Source organism: Hemicordylus capensis, chromosome 2 (genome assembly GCF_027244095.1).
Source record: "Hemicordylus capensis ecotype Gifberg chromosome 2, rHemCap1.1.pri, whole genome shotgun sequence".
In the NCBI taxonomy this organism is placed as follows: Eukaryota; Metazoa; Chordata; class Lepidosauria; order Squamata; family Cordylidae; genus Hemicordylus; species Hemicordylus capensis.
This window is the reverse complement of record NC_069658.1, coordinates 42,493,394-42,508,248: the sequence shown is the minus strand read 5'-3', so window position 1 is coordinate 42,508,248 and position 14,855 is coordinate 42,493,394. Positions and strand designations below refer to the sequence as shown.

The following is a 14,855-nucleotide window of genomic DNA, read 5'->3' as shown; positions in this document are numbered from 1 at the left end:
CCTGTCCCGAGTGCACGACAGCTGGGCCTCTCTCATTGTCGGCACCCGGAGCAGGGCCCCCTCAGATGTCCTCGTCAAGCGGGCAGCAACCCTTGGGAGCAGGCGGTCCCTCAAATACCCCGGGACCAAACCGTTTAGGGCTTTAAAGGTCAAAACCAGCACCTTGAATTGGACCCGGAAACGAACCGGTAGCCAGTGCAGCTCTTTCAAAATGGGGGTGATATGTTCCCAACGGGCAGCTCTGGATAAAACCCTCGCTGCCGCGTTTTGCACAAGCTGCAATTTCTGGATATTCTTCAAGGGCAGCCCCACGTAGAGCGCGTTACAGTAATCCAGCCGCGACGTGACTAAGGCGTGGGTAACCGTGGCCAGATCTGCCTTCTCGAGAAAGGGACGCAGCTGGCGCACCAGCTGAAGCCATGCAAAGGCACCCCTGGCCACCGCCTCCACCTGAGCTTCCAAAAGCAGAGCCGGGTCCAGTAGTACCCCCAAGCTGCGTACTTGCTCCTTCAAGGGGAGTGCAACCCCATCCAGAACCGGTAAAATCTCCTCATCCCGATTGGCTCTCCTACTGACCAACTGTACCTCCGTCTTATCCGGATTCAATTTCAGTTTGTTAGCTCACATCCAACCCATCACGGCCTCCAGCCCCCGATTTAGGACATCCACTGCCTCCCTAGGATCAGATGACAAGGAGAGATAGAGCTGAGTGTCATCCGCATATTGCTGACAACTCAATCCAAATCCCCGGATGACCTCTCCCAGCGGCTTCATGTAGATGTTAAACAGCATGGGGGACAAGACCAAACCCTGCGGGACCCCACAGGCCAATGGCCACGGGGCCGAGCAGTAGTCCCCCAGCACCACCTTCTGGACCCTCCCCTCAAGAAAGGACCAGAACCACTGCAACGCAGTGCCTCCGATCCCCATACTCGAGAGGCGGCCCAGAAGGATACCATGGTCGATGGTATCGAACGCTGCCGAGAGGTCCAGCAGAACCAACAGGGACGCACTCCCCCTGTCTAGTTCCCGGCGTAGGTCATCCACTAGAGCGACCAAGGCAGTCTCAGTCCCATACCCGGGGCGGAAGCCAGATTGAAAAGGGTCCAGATAATCCGTATCATCCAAGACCCTCTGCAACTGGGACGCCACCACACGCTCTATCACCTTGCCCAAAAAGGGAAGGTTAGACACAGGTCTATAGTTGTCCAGGTTGGAGGGATCAAGGGAGGGCTTTTTAATAGAGGTCTTACCACTGCCTCCTTAAGGCATGATGGCATCCTGCCCTCCCTTAACGAAGCATTAACGATCACCTCCAGCCATCTGCCTGTCCCCTCCCTGGCAGCTTTTATTAGCCATGAAGGGCAAGGGTCAAGAGCGCACGAAGTCACCCGCACACTGCCCAGGATCTTGTCCACATCCTCAGGCCGCATCAACCGAAAAGAATCCAACACAACGGGACCAGATGGTACCAAAGGCACATCTGCGGGAACTGCCAAAACTCTGGAGTCCAGGTCAGCACGGATGCAAGCGACTTTATCTGCAAGGCGACAGGCAAACCGATCACAAAGAGCTGTAGATGACTCCTCCCCCATTGTCCGGGGGGATGTGTGGAGCAAGGTTTTCACCACACGAAACAGCTCTGTTTGTCTGCACTGAGCAGACGCAATGGAGGCGGAGAAAAAGCATTTCTTCGCTGCCCCCACCACCACGGCATAGCCCCTAAAATGGGCTCTAGCCCGTGTTCGGTCGGATTCGTGACGACTCTTCCTCCAGCGTCGTTCCAGCCGTCGTTCCAGCCGAGTTGCTTCATCGCCCTAAGCTCCGAGGAAAACCAAGGAGCAGAACGGGCTCCACCAAGCCGGAGAGGGCGTTTGGGGGCAACCGTGTCAACAGCCCAGGCCATCTCTCCATTCCAGAGATCCACCAAGGCCTCAACAAGGTCACCAGCTCTGGACACTGGAAACTTCCCGAGGGCCATCTGAAATCCAAGCGGATCCATAAGCCTCCGGGGGCGGACCATCTTAATCGGCCCACCACCCCTGCAGAGCGCAGACGGAGCAGTCAAACTAAACCCCACCAGGTGATGATCTGTCCATGACAAGGGAGTGATCTCAAATCCCCCCACCTCCAGATCATTTATTTCCCGGTCGGCAAAAACCAGATCCAGAGTGTGTCCCGCCACGTGGGTAGGGCCCGATACCAATTGAGACAGGCCCATGGTTGCCATGGAGGCCATGAAATCCTGAGCTGCACCCACTAGGGGGGCCTCAGCGTGAACATTGAAATCCCCCAAAACAATATGCCTGGGGGAACCCAAGGCCACCTCCGAGACCACCCCCGCCAGCTCAGGTAGGGAGACTGAAGTGCAGCGGGGTGGTCGGTACACCAACAGAATCCCCAGCCTATCTCAGAGGCCCACCCTCAAGGACAAACACTCGAAATTCTGAGATTGCCTGACCGGGCACCTGGAAACGTGGAGGGTCTCTCGAAAGATGACTGCAACGCCTCCTCCCCGACCCTCGAGGCGGGGCTGCTGCATGATCTAGAAACCTGGAGGACAAAGCTGAGAGAGACCAACCCCGCCCAGCGCATCCAACCAGGTCTCCATCACACATACCAGGTCAGCACGCTCATCCATAATCAGATCGTGGATGAGAGATGTTTTTGCGTTAACTGACCTGGCATTCGGCAGCAGCACCCTAATCCTCAAAGGAGTGTTCTCAGAGCTCCCTAGGGTCAGAGGATTGGGAGAAGGGCCGGAAAAAGGAACAGGCCTCAATTGCCTGGACCGTTTTCCCCTGTAACGGCCTGCCCAACTCCCACCGCCATACCTCCCTCTGCCCGCTACCTGTGATATTGCAGCCCCCACTCCAGACCCACTTTTTTGCTCTCCCAGACACATCTCCCTAGACTAACCCACCACGGCTTCTTGGCTTAATTAAAAAACAAAACAAAACCAGGCTTGCGTAGTCTCCTGCTGACTTCTTAATTGTGGGAAGATGGATCTTCAGGGCAGAAGGAGAGAGATCTTCTGGGCCTCAGGCAGCTCGCCCCACGGCAGAGAGCCACAAAGACGAGAGCCCTTGGGCTAGCCTGCCCTATATAGCAGCAGCAGCAGCAGCCAAAGCCCCAGCAGCAGCCCAAGGAGATGTTACACACACCTGAGGATCTACTAATCTAATTGTGGATGAAACGGCTGACCTGGTTTTACTTTTGAGACCTTGGTGGGGAAGCTAAGAGGAATTAGGCTCTCCCAGCTATTCCTACTTGGGTATTTAGTGCATCAGCATAGACTGGAGGGTCAGAGAGGGGGGTTTGCTGTAATCTATAAGAATTCCATCTCCCTCTCTAGGTGTCTTGCCTGAGGCGGCACAAGTTCAGAGTGTTTGTACCTGATGTTTGGCACTAGGGACAGAGTGGGGATTCTGCTGGTGTATCCAGTGGTGCTCTTTGGATCTGACTTCTGGGATAAAGTCTGGTCCTCAGGTCTGGAGGGGCTCCAAATGTCCTGGGGGGGGTGTCTCCCTGCAGCCACCCACCAGGCCCACTCCTGATACACCATGATGCTCTCTTTTTTGTGTGCCATCGTGTGTACAGTGTGGCTGGGGAGTGGGGGCTGAGAATCTATTGAGTGGGTTTCTGTGGTGGTTACAGTAAGTCAGTGGTCCTGGTCTGGGTCGCCACTGAAGGCCTGAGGAGAGAAGCCGCTTCCATGCACTTGACAGTGCAAGTCGCAAGTGTTGCAAGCCTGTGACAATTGGCTTAGCTGCTGCCACCACAGAAACCCACTTGGCTGAGGCTCTCAGCCACAACCCTCACCCCAGGGCTGCGCTGTTTGCACATTGGCACACAAAAAGGGGTGGGCATGGTGGGGGGCTGCATGGAAGCCCCCCTGGACATTTAGAGCCCCCCAGCATATTTTGAGCCTCTGGAGGTGCTGGGTACAGGAGAGCAGTGGGTGTTCCACATGAAGTTCAGGTTAGTGGGTACCTGCCTTCAGAAAGTTTCTAAAGAGTGTGCGTGCACACAGGGCTGTCCTTGTGGCATGGCAAGCAGGGCAACCGCCCTGGGCCCACTCTTTTAACCCCCATTAGAATTAACTGGAAGGGGGGCCCGCACTGGATGATTTGCCCTGGGTCCTGCACCCCACCAGGCTCTCTAAGGACAGCCCTGGGGGGGGGGCGGAGGGGGGTTCCAAATCCCTTTAGGTCTGGCACTGGGTGTACTGTCCACCTTGCTGCTCAGCAGTCTCTCTGCCTGAGCTCACAGAGGTGGTCTTGGACTTGTTGAGAAATCTCAGGATGATTGTTCTGAGCGATTTCAACTTCCATGCCAAGGCTGTCTTGGAGCTGTTCCAACCACTGTTCCCTTGAAGAAGGATTCCCAGATGTTGTTGACTACAACTCCCAGAATCCCCAGCTGCAGTGGCTTTTGCTTGGGGATTATGGGAGTTATAGTCAACAACATATGGGGATCCCTGTTAGAGGGAACCCTGGTCCCAACACATTGCCAGCCCAGTCAGGGACAGGACGCACTCTGGATTTAGTTTGATTTTCTCAGCTGGGCAATAGGATGATGATCTGAAAGTTGGAGGTATGTTGGGGAGTGAATAATCTATGCCCTTGTCATGGTCACTTCCTCATGAGGTTTAGATTTTTAGTTGTTATTCTCTTCTACAAGAGTGGGGGACCTATTAAAATGGCCTGATTCTGTATGCTAATGTATTCCAGCCGGTATGGCTGGTGCTCCTTGTCGAAGCTATAGTTACTCTCTGAAACATAAATAATTTGGGCAGTTGACATGATTGCTCCTGAGCACTCTTTTTCATGGAGTAAAGCCCATTCAATCCCTTGGTATACATCTGAACTGAAGGTGATGAAGCAAGTGGGGTGATGGCTGGAATGGAGGTCAAGTCTGATCAAATTTGGGTCATTATCGAGCCTGCTTTGTGGCAGTGGTGAAGGAGAAGAAACATTTATTTTCTTCAACCATTGCATCCTCTCAGTGTCGTCCACTGAGCTTCCTGGTCGTGCAGGGAGTTGCAGGGGAGCAACATCAGGAGAGAGGGCATGCCCTCATCTCCTGCCTGTGGGCTCCCCAGAGGCATCTGGTGGGCCACTAATGTGAAACAGGATGCTGGACTAGATAGGCCTTGGGCCTGTTCCAGCAGGGTTGTTCTTTTGAAATTTGGCTGAAGGGAAGATGTGGCTGGATTCCTGGTAGCATTCCATGATGAGTTGCACAACACTTTTAGAGTCAAGTCACTCATATTTGTCATGACTTGGACTCTGCAATTAATGCAGTATGATTGGTGGAGGTGTCCGGAATACCATCTGGTCTGGTTTTGTTAGATGAATTTCAGTTATTGGAACCTGAGCATGTGCATAAGACGTTTGGCCAAGTTTGGCCACCCACTTTGCTCTACCCTTACCCTTCATGACTTAATAAATCTAGCAGGGAGGGGATCCCCAGTTGGGTCCAATGGGTTGTAAATACCTCACTGAGACAGGGAGTGGTTCCAACTTAATTGAAAGAAGCTGTTATCTGACTGTTCCTGAAGAAACCTAGTCTGTACCCAGAAAATATTAACAATGATGGGCCTGTGGCCAATATTTTCTTCCTGGGCAAGGTGCTCAAGTGAGTAGTGACTGAACAAGACTCTCTTGGAGAAAATTGATTATCTAGATTCACTTCAATCAGGCTTTAGGCCTGGTTTTGAAATGAATATTGCTTTAGTTGCTCTGTGTAATAATGATCTTTGTTGAGTGGCGGGGTGAGGCCCTGTTTTGTTTTTGTTTGTTTTAACTCTCAGCAGCTTTAGATATCATCGACCATGGTATCTTTCTAGAAAGATTGGTCAGGTTGCATGAGGGAGGCACCACTTGAAAGTGGTTCCACTTCTGCCTGGAACACCATTTCCAAAAGGTGGTGCTGAGGGACTGCTGCTCAACCTCTTGGCAGTTATGTTTTGGGGTTCTACAGTGTTCCATTCTTTCCTCCATCCTATTTAACATCTCCATGGAACCACTCAGAAAGGTCATCTGGAGATATGGCTTCAAGTGGCATCAGCATGCAGATGATACCCAGCTGTACCTCTCTTTTTCATTGGATGCAGGCAAGGCAGTGACTGTCTTGAATTAGTCCTTGGCTGTGGTAATGGTCCACATGAGGGTGAACAAACGGAGACTCCATCCAAACAAGATGAAAGTACTGCTTCTCGGTGGTTTGTCATGTGGGTGAGTGATGTCCAGCCTGTTCCTGATGGAGTTGCACTCCCCCTGAAAGATCAGTTGCTCAATCTGAGGCTGCTCACTGAACCAGTGCTGTTATTGGGGGCTCAAATGCCTTATAGCACCTTCTATCAGTTTTGGCTGATACATCGGTCAGCTGCAACCTTACGTGGATGGAGATAGCTTGGCCACAGTTACTCATGCTCTGGTAACCTCCCATGTAGATTACTGCTATATGTTGTATGTGGATCTGCCTTTAAAAAGGGTTTGAAAACTGCAGTTGGCACGAAATCAGGCCACAAGATTATGAACTGAGACTGGGCATTCTTATCATATCATGCCAGGGCTCCCAGTTAGGCGCGGGCCGTGAACGCGCCTCCGGGGGGTGGCGGGTGGCTTCTTTAAGTGTAAACGCCCTGAGCCATTTTGGAAGGGCGGTATATAAATCCAGTTAAATAAATAAACAAATAAATAATAAATAAATAAACAGAGCCGCTGCTCTGTGCCGCCCAGTAGCCCCTGTGGCGGGGAATTGCCTCCGCCGCTCACCTGGCCGCTGGCGGGGGCTCGCCTCCGTGGGAGCCAGGTAAGTGGCGGAGGCAATGCCCCACCGCATGGGCTGCTGGGCGGCATGGAGCACCGGCTCCGTTTACACTTAAAGAAGCCGCCCGCCGCACCCCCCCCCAGAGGCGTGTTCACAGCCCACATCTGCTCCCAGTCCATTTCCAACCCAGTTCTGGTTCTAATCTTTAAAGCACGAGATGGCTTCATACCAGAAAGAGTGCCTTACTCTATATGTCCCTACCTGGACCTTAAGGTCCTCTACAGAGGCCCTGCTCTGAGTGCACCCACGGAATGAGTTGAGGACTATGGAGAGGACCTTTTTTGTGGTGGTAGTCCATTTATGGAATAGTCTTCCCAGGGAGACTCACCTGGTACCATTATTATGTTCATTTACTTACTTACTTATATTTAAAATATGTATACCCTGCCCCTCCAGTACACTATTGCTCAGGGTACCTCACAACAATAATAAAATAGATACAAAATAAAACAATATAATTTAATAAAATTAAACAGGTCAAATGACCAAGCTAATGTTAGTAACTCTCAGTAAATCACATTTAAAAGATACACATTTTAAAAGTTTCAAATTTAGAAGTTATAAATAAAAAGCTAAGTATTAAGAACTAAAAACCCTACCAGATATAAACAGCAGATAAAACATTAAAAAGCCTCTCTAAAGAGATGTTTCTTTAACTGTTTTTTTTAAACACTGAAGGAGGGAGCATGGTGAAGCTCCAGGAAGGCATTCCAAAGTTGAGGGGCCACAACCAAAAAGGCAATTTAGAGCTTTAAAGGTCAAGACCAGCACCTTGAATCTGGCCTGAAAGCGGACTTGTAACCAGTGAAGCTGCTGCAGGGTGTTTGTAACACCCATGAAGTGATTTGCGCCCATGAGCATCCTTGCTGCAGCAGCAGCAGCAGGGTAGCTCCACATAGAACAAGTTGCAGTAGTCCAATCTGGACTACTGAGTACTGGACTACTACTGCATGAGTGACTCAGGTCAGGTCTGACTTCTCCAAGTATGCTCACAGCTGGCATACTAGCTGCAGCTGATAAAAAGTACCTACCTCCACACACTGCCGCCACCTCCAAAGACAGTGTCAGATCCAGAAGCACCCAAGCTGCGGATTTTGTCTTTCAAGGCTAGTGTGACCCCGTCGAAGACCAGACTGACCTCATTACACAGATGATCAGTTTTACCAACCCAGAGCACTTCTGTCTTATCTGGATTCAGTTTCAGTTTGTTTGTCCCCATCCAGCTCAGAACAGCCTCCGAACCCTGGTTCAGAACATCCACTGCCACCCTGGTGCCTGCTGACTTAAATGATAGGTAGAGCTGGATGTCATTTGCATATTGATAACACTGCAGCCTATACCCCATGAAATGCAGCCATAACCTCGCAGCGGTTTCATGTAGATGTTAAACAGCAAAGGGCAGTGGTTCCCAACCTGGAGGCCTCCAGATGTTACTGAACTACAACTCTCATCATCCCCAGCCATCTGGAGGCCCCCAGGTTAGGAACCACTGGCATAGGGGACATGGATCCCTACGGCACCCCATAGGCCAAAGGTCAAGGGGTGGAGCAGATGTCTCCCAGGACCACCTTCTGAATACGACCCTCCTGGTGGGAGCCACTGTGTCCCTAAGTTCCAAGATGACCCTGAAGGTTACCATGGCTGATGGCATCAAAAGCTGCTGAGAGGCCCAGGAGAACTAAACGTCCTTTTTGTTCACCAGGCCTTTAAAATGTTTTAAAAATGTTTTTAATTGTAATTTCTGGTATTTGTTTTTTTTAAATGTGTTTTTAATTAATACTTTATTTTACTGATTTATTGTTTTGTGCGCTTCCCAGAGAACAATTTGATCTGGATCGTGATCCGTTGCATTAATAATGAATGGGTTCTGCACCTGCATAGGGACCTCATGGATAAATTAACTAGCTCCTCGATACGCCTCCAACTGCCCTGACATGGGAGCATATTTGGTCATGACAAACGACCAAAGGACTGCTTAATGACAAATCGATAGCCCAACGGAAAGGACAGAAAGAATAAAAATTCAACTCCACAATGGTGTCAAAGGCAGCAGTTAAAACAACTTTTAAATGCTGCACAGAATGTCGGATGAAGCCACTGATAACGGATAGCCATGACACATGCTTGCTTTGCTTAGGGGAGCAGCACAACCTGGCGACGTGCAAGATATGTTGCTCATTTCCAAAATGAACTCTGAAGAACCGAGCACTTTGTCCCCGAGCAGCCTTATATGATGAGGCGCTTTGGCCACTGACGCTGAGACCGGCGTACCCTTCAACATTGAGGTCAATGTCGAGCACAGGACCATGCACGGCTGAATCTCCTTTGGTGGAACCTGTAACAACGCAGTCTAAAGCCACTAAGGAGCAGGAGTTCAAGCGACCAGAGACAGCGGAGAGGAAACACCACCAGCACAGAAAGCACAGGCATTCTTCCACGGAAGAGGAGGAAGAGGACTACCCTCCTAAAATTCCCTCCTCCATTGACCAAGAAGACAGACTTCAGGAGGAGTACACCCTCGCCGACAGTGGTGCAAACTGCATGAATTGCAGATGAGGATCAAGGCGCCTCGACATCGACAACGGTGTCAAGTGGAGCGGCTACAACATCAACAGCCTCGAAAGCAATAACCACGGCATCGAAGGCAGTGCTGTCTTCGGTACCAAAAGAACAATTGCCTCCCAAGACCACAGTATTGGAATGACGAAAGCCATCAGAGCTGTTTCCGGCTTGAACACCAATACAATGGCAGTAACTCTGCAGCAGGACTACCAAGCAGTGGATTATGAAGGCCTCAGAGAAGAAGCGGAAAGAGAGGAGGACCCCAAGACGACGGCATCACTGGTTGCTATCTTGGAATCCTCAAATAGTATACCATCTAGCTTGACTTTCCAGGGCTTCATGAGCAGAGGACTCGATATCAAGTGTGACACCAATGAGGGAACACTCTCAGTACTGAAAATTCCATCAATGTCACTAATAAGAGCACAGCCTTCAACAGTGAACCCTATATGTCTAACGTCTATGACTACAAACCCAATACAGCTAATGTCACCATTGAGACATGCGGGTGATCAAGCAGGTGTGTCAAAGCCCATTTCTCTTTTTGCACGACCAGGTGCAGGTTACGCCACGTGGGAATTACCGGCACAATACGCAGCCACACAGGGCTTAACATCCTCCAGTATATCAGGAGGTGTGCAGTGTGGCCAAATCACACATAGTTGTGGATTTAGGCACACCCCTATAGTGGTCTACCCTGCTGATTACGCAGAATTTGGAAAGTTAAACAAGAAGCTTCATGCAGTGTGCGACACGCGGCATTACATGCACCTCCAGCACCTAATAGAGAGCCAGAGACAGTGCCCACAGTAACATCTACTGCTTGTCAAACCTCAACTCCCCCAGCACAACCGCAGATACCAGTGCAACCTAAAAAGACAGCAAAGAAGAAATCACTCCCTGTATTATCCCCAGAGGATGATGATGAGGGAGAAGATACACCACGGATTCATCTGAAACGGATTATGGAGGGGGTGATGATCCTGATCCTCCAGCAGAAATGCCTCCTAAAACTTCCTTGTCGGCCTCAGAGGAGCTAAAGGCCTATCATGCTCAAATAAGGGAAATGGCTGAAGTTCTGGGGTTAGAGATGAAGCAACCTGAAGTAGATCTAAAGTATCCAGTTTATAATATGATGGCTAAGGCAAGAGTATCACACCCAGTGGCACTTCCCATGGTGCCTGATATTACGAAGGCAGCTCAGTCAGCGTGGGAGGTGCTGCAAACATCAATGCCAACATCGAGAAAATTAGAAGGATCGTACAGAATACAGGAAGAGGACAATACTTACCTAATGTGCTATCCTGTGCCAAACTCTTTGATTGTGGAGTGTGCAGCCTCTTCAAAAGGGGGACAGTGGCATACTACTCCTGTGGAAAAGGAAGAAAGAAAAATAGATGTATTAGGAAGGAAAATATATGCCACTTCCAGCTTGTCTATAAAAATAGCAAATTATGCGGCATGCCTTGCCAGATATGGACATCATTTATGGGATGTACTTTTCCAGGATTCAACCACAATGACACCGGAAGAATTCCAAGACAAGTTTGCACAGACATATGAAAAGACAACAGCTGTGACTAGACTACTACTCAGCACTTTTAAACATTTAGCAGAGACTGAATCAAGAGCTATGACAACTGCAGTAACTCTGCATCACCATGCTTGCTTACGTTCCACTAACTTACAACAAGAAATGCTGGACAGGGTGAAACATTTGCCATATGATGGAAAAGGACTCTTTGCGGAAACGACTGACACAACAATGGAAACATGGGAAAAATCTAAATATACGGCAAAGACATTTATGGCATCAACAAACACGAATGCAGCATCAACCCGTAATCGACCGTTTGGCAGGCAATAGCATCAAGCCATGTACAAACAACAGGCAGAAGATATTTCAGAAGACAATACTGGCCCTGTCAAAGAAATATGACCTCTGGGCAACAGCAAAAGAGCCAGAAAATAAGCCAAAGAGAGATCAGAACAAGCAGACTCTTTGATGGATTGATCCATCCTCCGTAAGCACAACCGGTAACACAAGTAACATCACCCAAGGCACACAACATCAGCATTGTGGTTGTCAGCAAATTCATCAAGCTGGCGAGTCATGCACAAGCATGGCACCACATAAAGTCAGACCAGTGGGTTCTTGATTTAAGAGAGTTCAATATGTATATTCAGACACACACATTCAGGATGATGATGTTGCAGGGAATTCTGCATCTTCTAGCGAAAGAGGAATGGACAGCTACACTAGACTTGAAGGATGCATATTTTCATGTGGGAATACGGGAGGCTCATCGCAAGTATCTAAGATTTACAGTAGGCGATACAGCGTACCAGTATACGGTTCTGCCATTTGGCTTGTCAACAGCATGATGAGTGTTCACAAAGGTAATGGCAGTCGTGGTGGCATACCTAAGAATGGAGGGAGTTGTGATCTTCCTATATTTAGATGACTGGCTTATGGTCAGCAATGACAAAGAAAGGTTACTTTCACAAATCCAGTTTGTACTACATCTATTGGAGGACCTAGGCATCAGGGTCAACTGGAAGAAGTCACACTTAGCACTGCAGAGGTGGATAAGTTACAAAGGTGCAGAGTTGGATATGCAGTCAAAGAGGGCTTTTTTTTGGCCATTGGACAGATATCAGCAAATCAAGGATCTAATACACCAGATCACCTTATTGCCTCAGCAATCAGCAGAGGTGATTCAGAGGCTGATGGGGTTAATGGTGTGCAACTGTGTGCAACACAAGGCTGCGAATGTGGGCTGTGAAATGTGGTATCTAAGAAATGTCCATCCCAACCAGGACAGCCAACAAAAGCTACATATTCTGCCACAAAGAGTGATTGATGCGCTGGGTTGGTGGACTGTGCATTCACATCTACAGTCTGGAATGCCGTTCGAACCCAAGATCCCCACATGATGGGTGACAACAGATGCCTCTCTGTGGGGATGGGGTGCGCACTGTGGAAGCCATCAAGTGCAGTGTCAGTGGACGAAACACCAGAAACAAATGCATATAAATTACCTTGAACTATTAGCAGTGTTTATGGCATTGAAGGCATTCAGACCACTCCTACAAGGGAGAGTAGTACAGGTCCACCTAGACAATACAACAACAATTGCATATTTGAACAAGCAGGGAGGCACGATGTCTTACCCCCTCTGTCTGCTGAGCCAAAAGTTGTGGGATTGGTATGTGAATCAGAACATACACCTGTCGGTGATGCACATAAGGGGAGAGGACAATGTGCAGGCAGACGAGCTCAGTTGCATGTGTCTAAAAATCCAACACCACGAGTGGGAACTGAACAGTGCATATTTGAAAATGTTCTTCAACCAATGGGGTTGGCCAACAATAGACTTGTTTGCGACTGCTGCCAACAAAAAATGTCAGAGATATTGCTCTCGTGCAGGACATGGCAGGAGATTGTTGGGTGATGCTTTCCAGTATGTGTGGACCAGGGGCCTAATTCTACCTATTCCCACTGCAGCTACTAATAACTCGAGTTCTATCGCAAATGTTGAGAGACAGCACCAGGGGGATACTAGTGATCCCATGGTGGCCCAGACAGCTGTGGTTCGCTTCGTTGCTAAGGCACTCACACAGGGTATACCACAAATTCCCACACCATCCAGATCTGTTGAGCCAGGACAGAGGGGCAGTGCAGCATCTGCAAGGAAGGTTGACAGTGTGGAGAATCGGCTACTGGAGAAAGTTTTTCTGAACAATAGAAGGCACTGAATGAGACGCAACTATTTATTTATATTTATTTATTTATTTATTTAACATACTCTAACATATACTATTATAGCAAATGGAAAAGATTCAAGCTGCATGCAAAAAAGCAGTGTTTTTTCCCAAGGAAGGCAGCAGTGAGGCAAGTCCTGCTCTACATGACAACTCTGAAGATGAAAGGATTAGCAAACATGTCCCTCGGGGTCGAATTGGTGGCAATATTATCTGAAGACAAGAGATGGGATGGTACAATGGTGTTTTCCTACCTAGAATGCAAGAAATTCCTAAAGGGTTTGAACAACTTGTACTCATCTGATAAAGGCCTATGGAGCAATGGAGTTTGTCTCTAGTGCTATCTGTTCTAACCGAAACATTGAACCATTAGGGGAGGCAACACTGTGAATTAAAACTTCAAAAACAGTATTTTTAATTGCAATTACTACGGCATGACGGGTGAGTTAATTGGTGGCGCTAGAGCAGACCGTCCTTACACTCAGTTTTATCCACATAAGGTGCTAATGTGAATTTATCTACCATTCAGGCCAATGATATTAACAGAATTCCACTTAAATGAGGATATAGTTTTTAATAAAACCCTGAGACAGCACTGGAAACAGCCATGCATTCCTTGAATGTGCGCCGCTCGTTGCTGTATTATCTGGACACAATAAAAGACATAAGAAAAACAGACAAGTTATTTGAGGTTTATAAGGGGAAATCCAAGGGGCAACCAGTGTCAAGACAAGGGATGGCCCAGTGGTTAGTCCAGCTGATAAGGCTAGCATATAAATATCAGAGAAAGGAACCTCCAAAGGCCTTTCGAGCATACTCCATGACGGCTTATGCATCTTCTGCAGCCAATCTGGCAGGAATTTCAGTGGCAGAAATCTGCAAGGCAGCAACATGGTCTTCGCACCAACCATTTATAGGCATTATGCCATTGATTTGTGCTTGACAAAAGAGGCATGCTTTGGAAGGAGTGATCTGAAGTGGGTACTTCCATAGCTACAGGCCCTAGTGTGCTCACCCACCATTTGCTAAGCTGGCTAATCATCCATCTATTATGAATGCAATGGATCACATTCCAGATAAACAGGTTGCTCACTTGTAACTTATGATCTGAAGGTGATCTGTTGTATTCATAAAACCCACCCGAACCTCCCTGCAACACTTAAAAAAACAAACAAACCCAGAAAGAAAGAAGGAACAGAAACACACAAGAATCATCACTACATGGCGGTCTGCAAGAAACTGAGCAAGAACACTCTCCAACTGCCGAAAACAACAGAAGCACGGAGCACATGCAGGGCAGTTGGAGGCATAACAAGGAGCTAGTCAATCTATCCATGAGGTCCCTGCACAGGTGCAGAACCCATTCATTATGAATACAATGGATCACCTCCAGATCATAAGTTACAGGTGAGCAACCTGTCTTTAATGGGGTGGTGATATAAATACTGTTGTTCTTGCTGTTGTTATCATCTCATTGCATTGGTGCTTCCTTAGTCAGGATAAATTGTCAGTAAATCAGTCAATAAATTGTAACTGTAATCAATATGGTTTTAGATTTTGCCATCAGGAAAATGCTCTATATGCAGTATTGCATCACCTCAGTAGTTTCTATATGAAATGGATGGCTGTAAACTCTGAATTCAGGCCAATAGGTGAACAGCAATATCTATCTAAAGGAGGCAAATATGTGC

The 14,855-nt window shown here is 48.4% G+C and overlaps 1 protein-coding gene across 7 annotated transcripts in view; it reads left to right on the top strand.

The window, feature by feature from the left end:
- ADAMTS6 (ADAM metallopeptidase with thrombospondin type 1 motif 6) overlaps positions 1 to 14,855 on the top strand; it is a 307,359-nt gene that overhangs the window by 159,078 nt on the left and 133,426 nt on the right. The window lies entirely within an intron of this gene.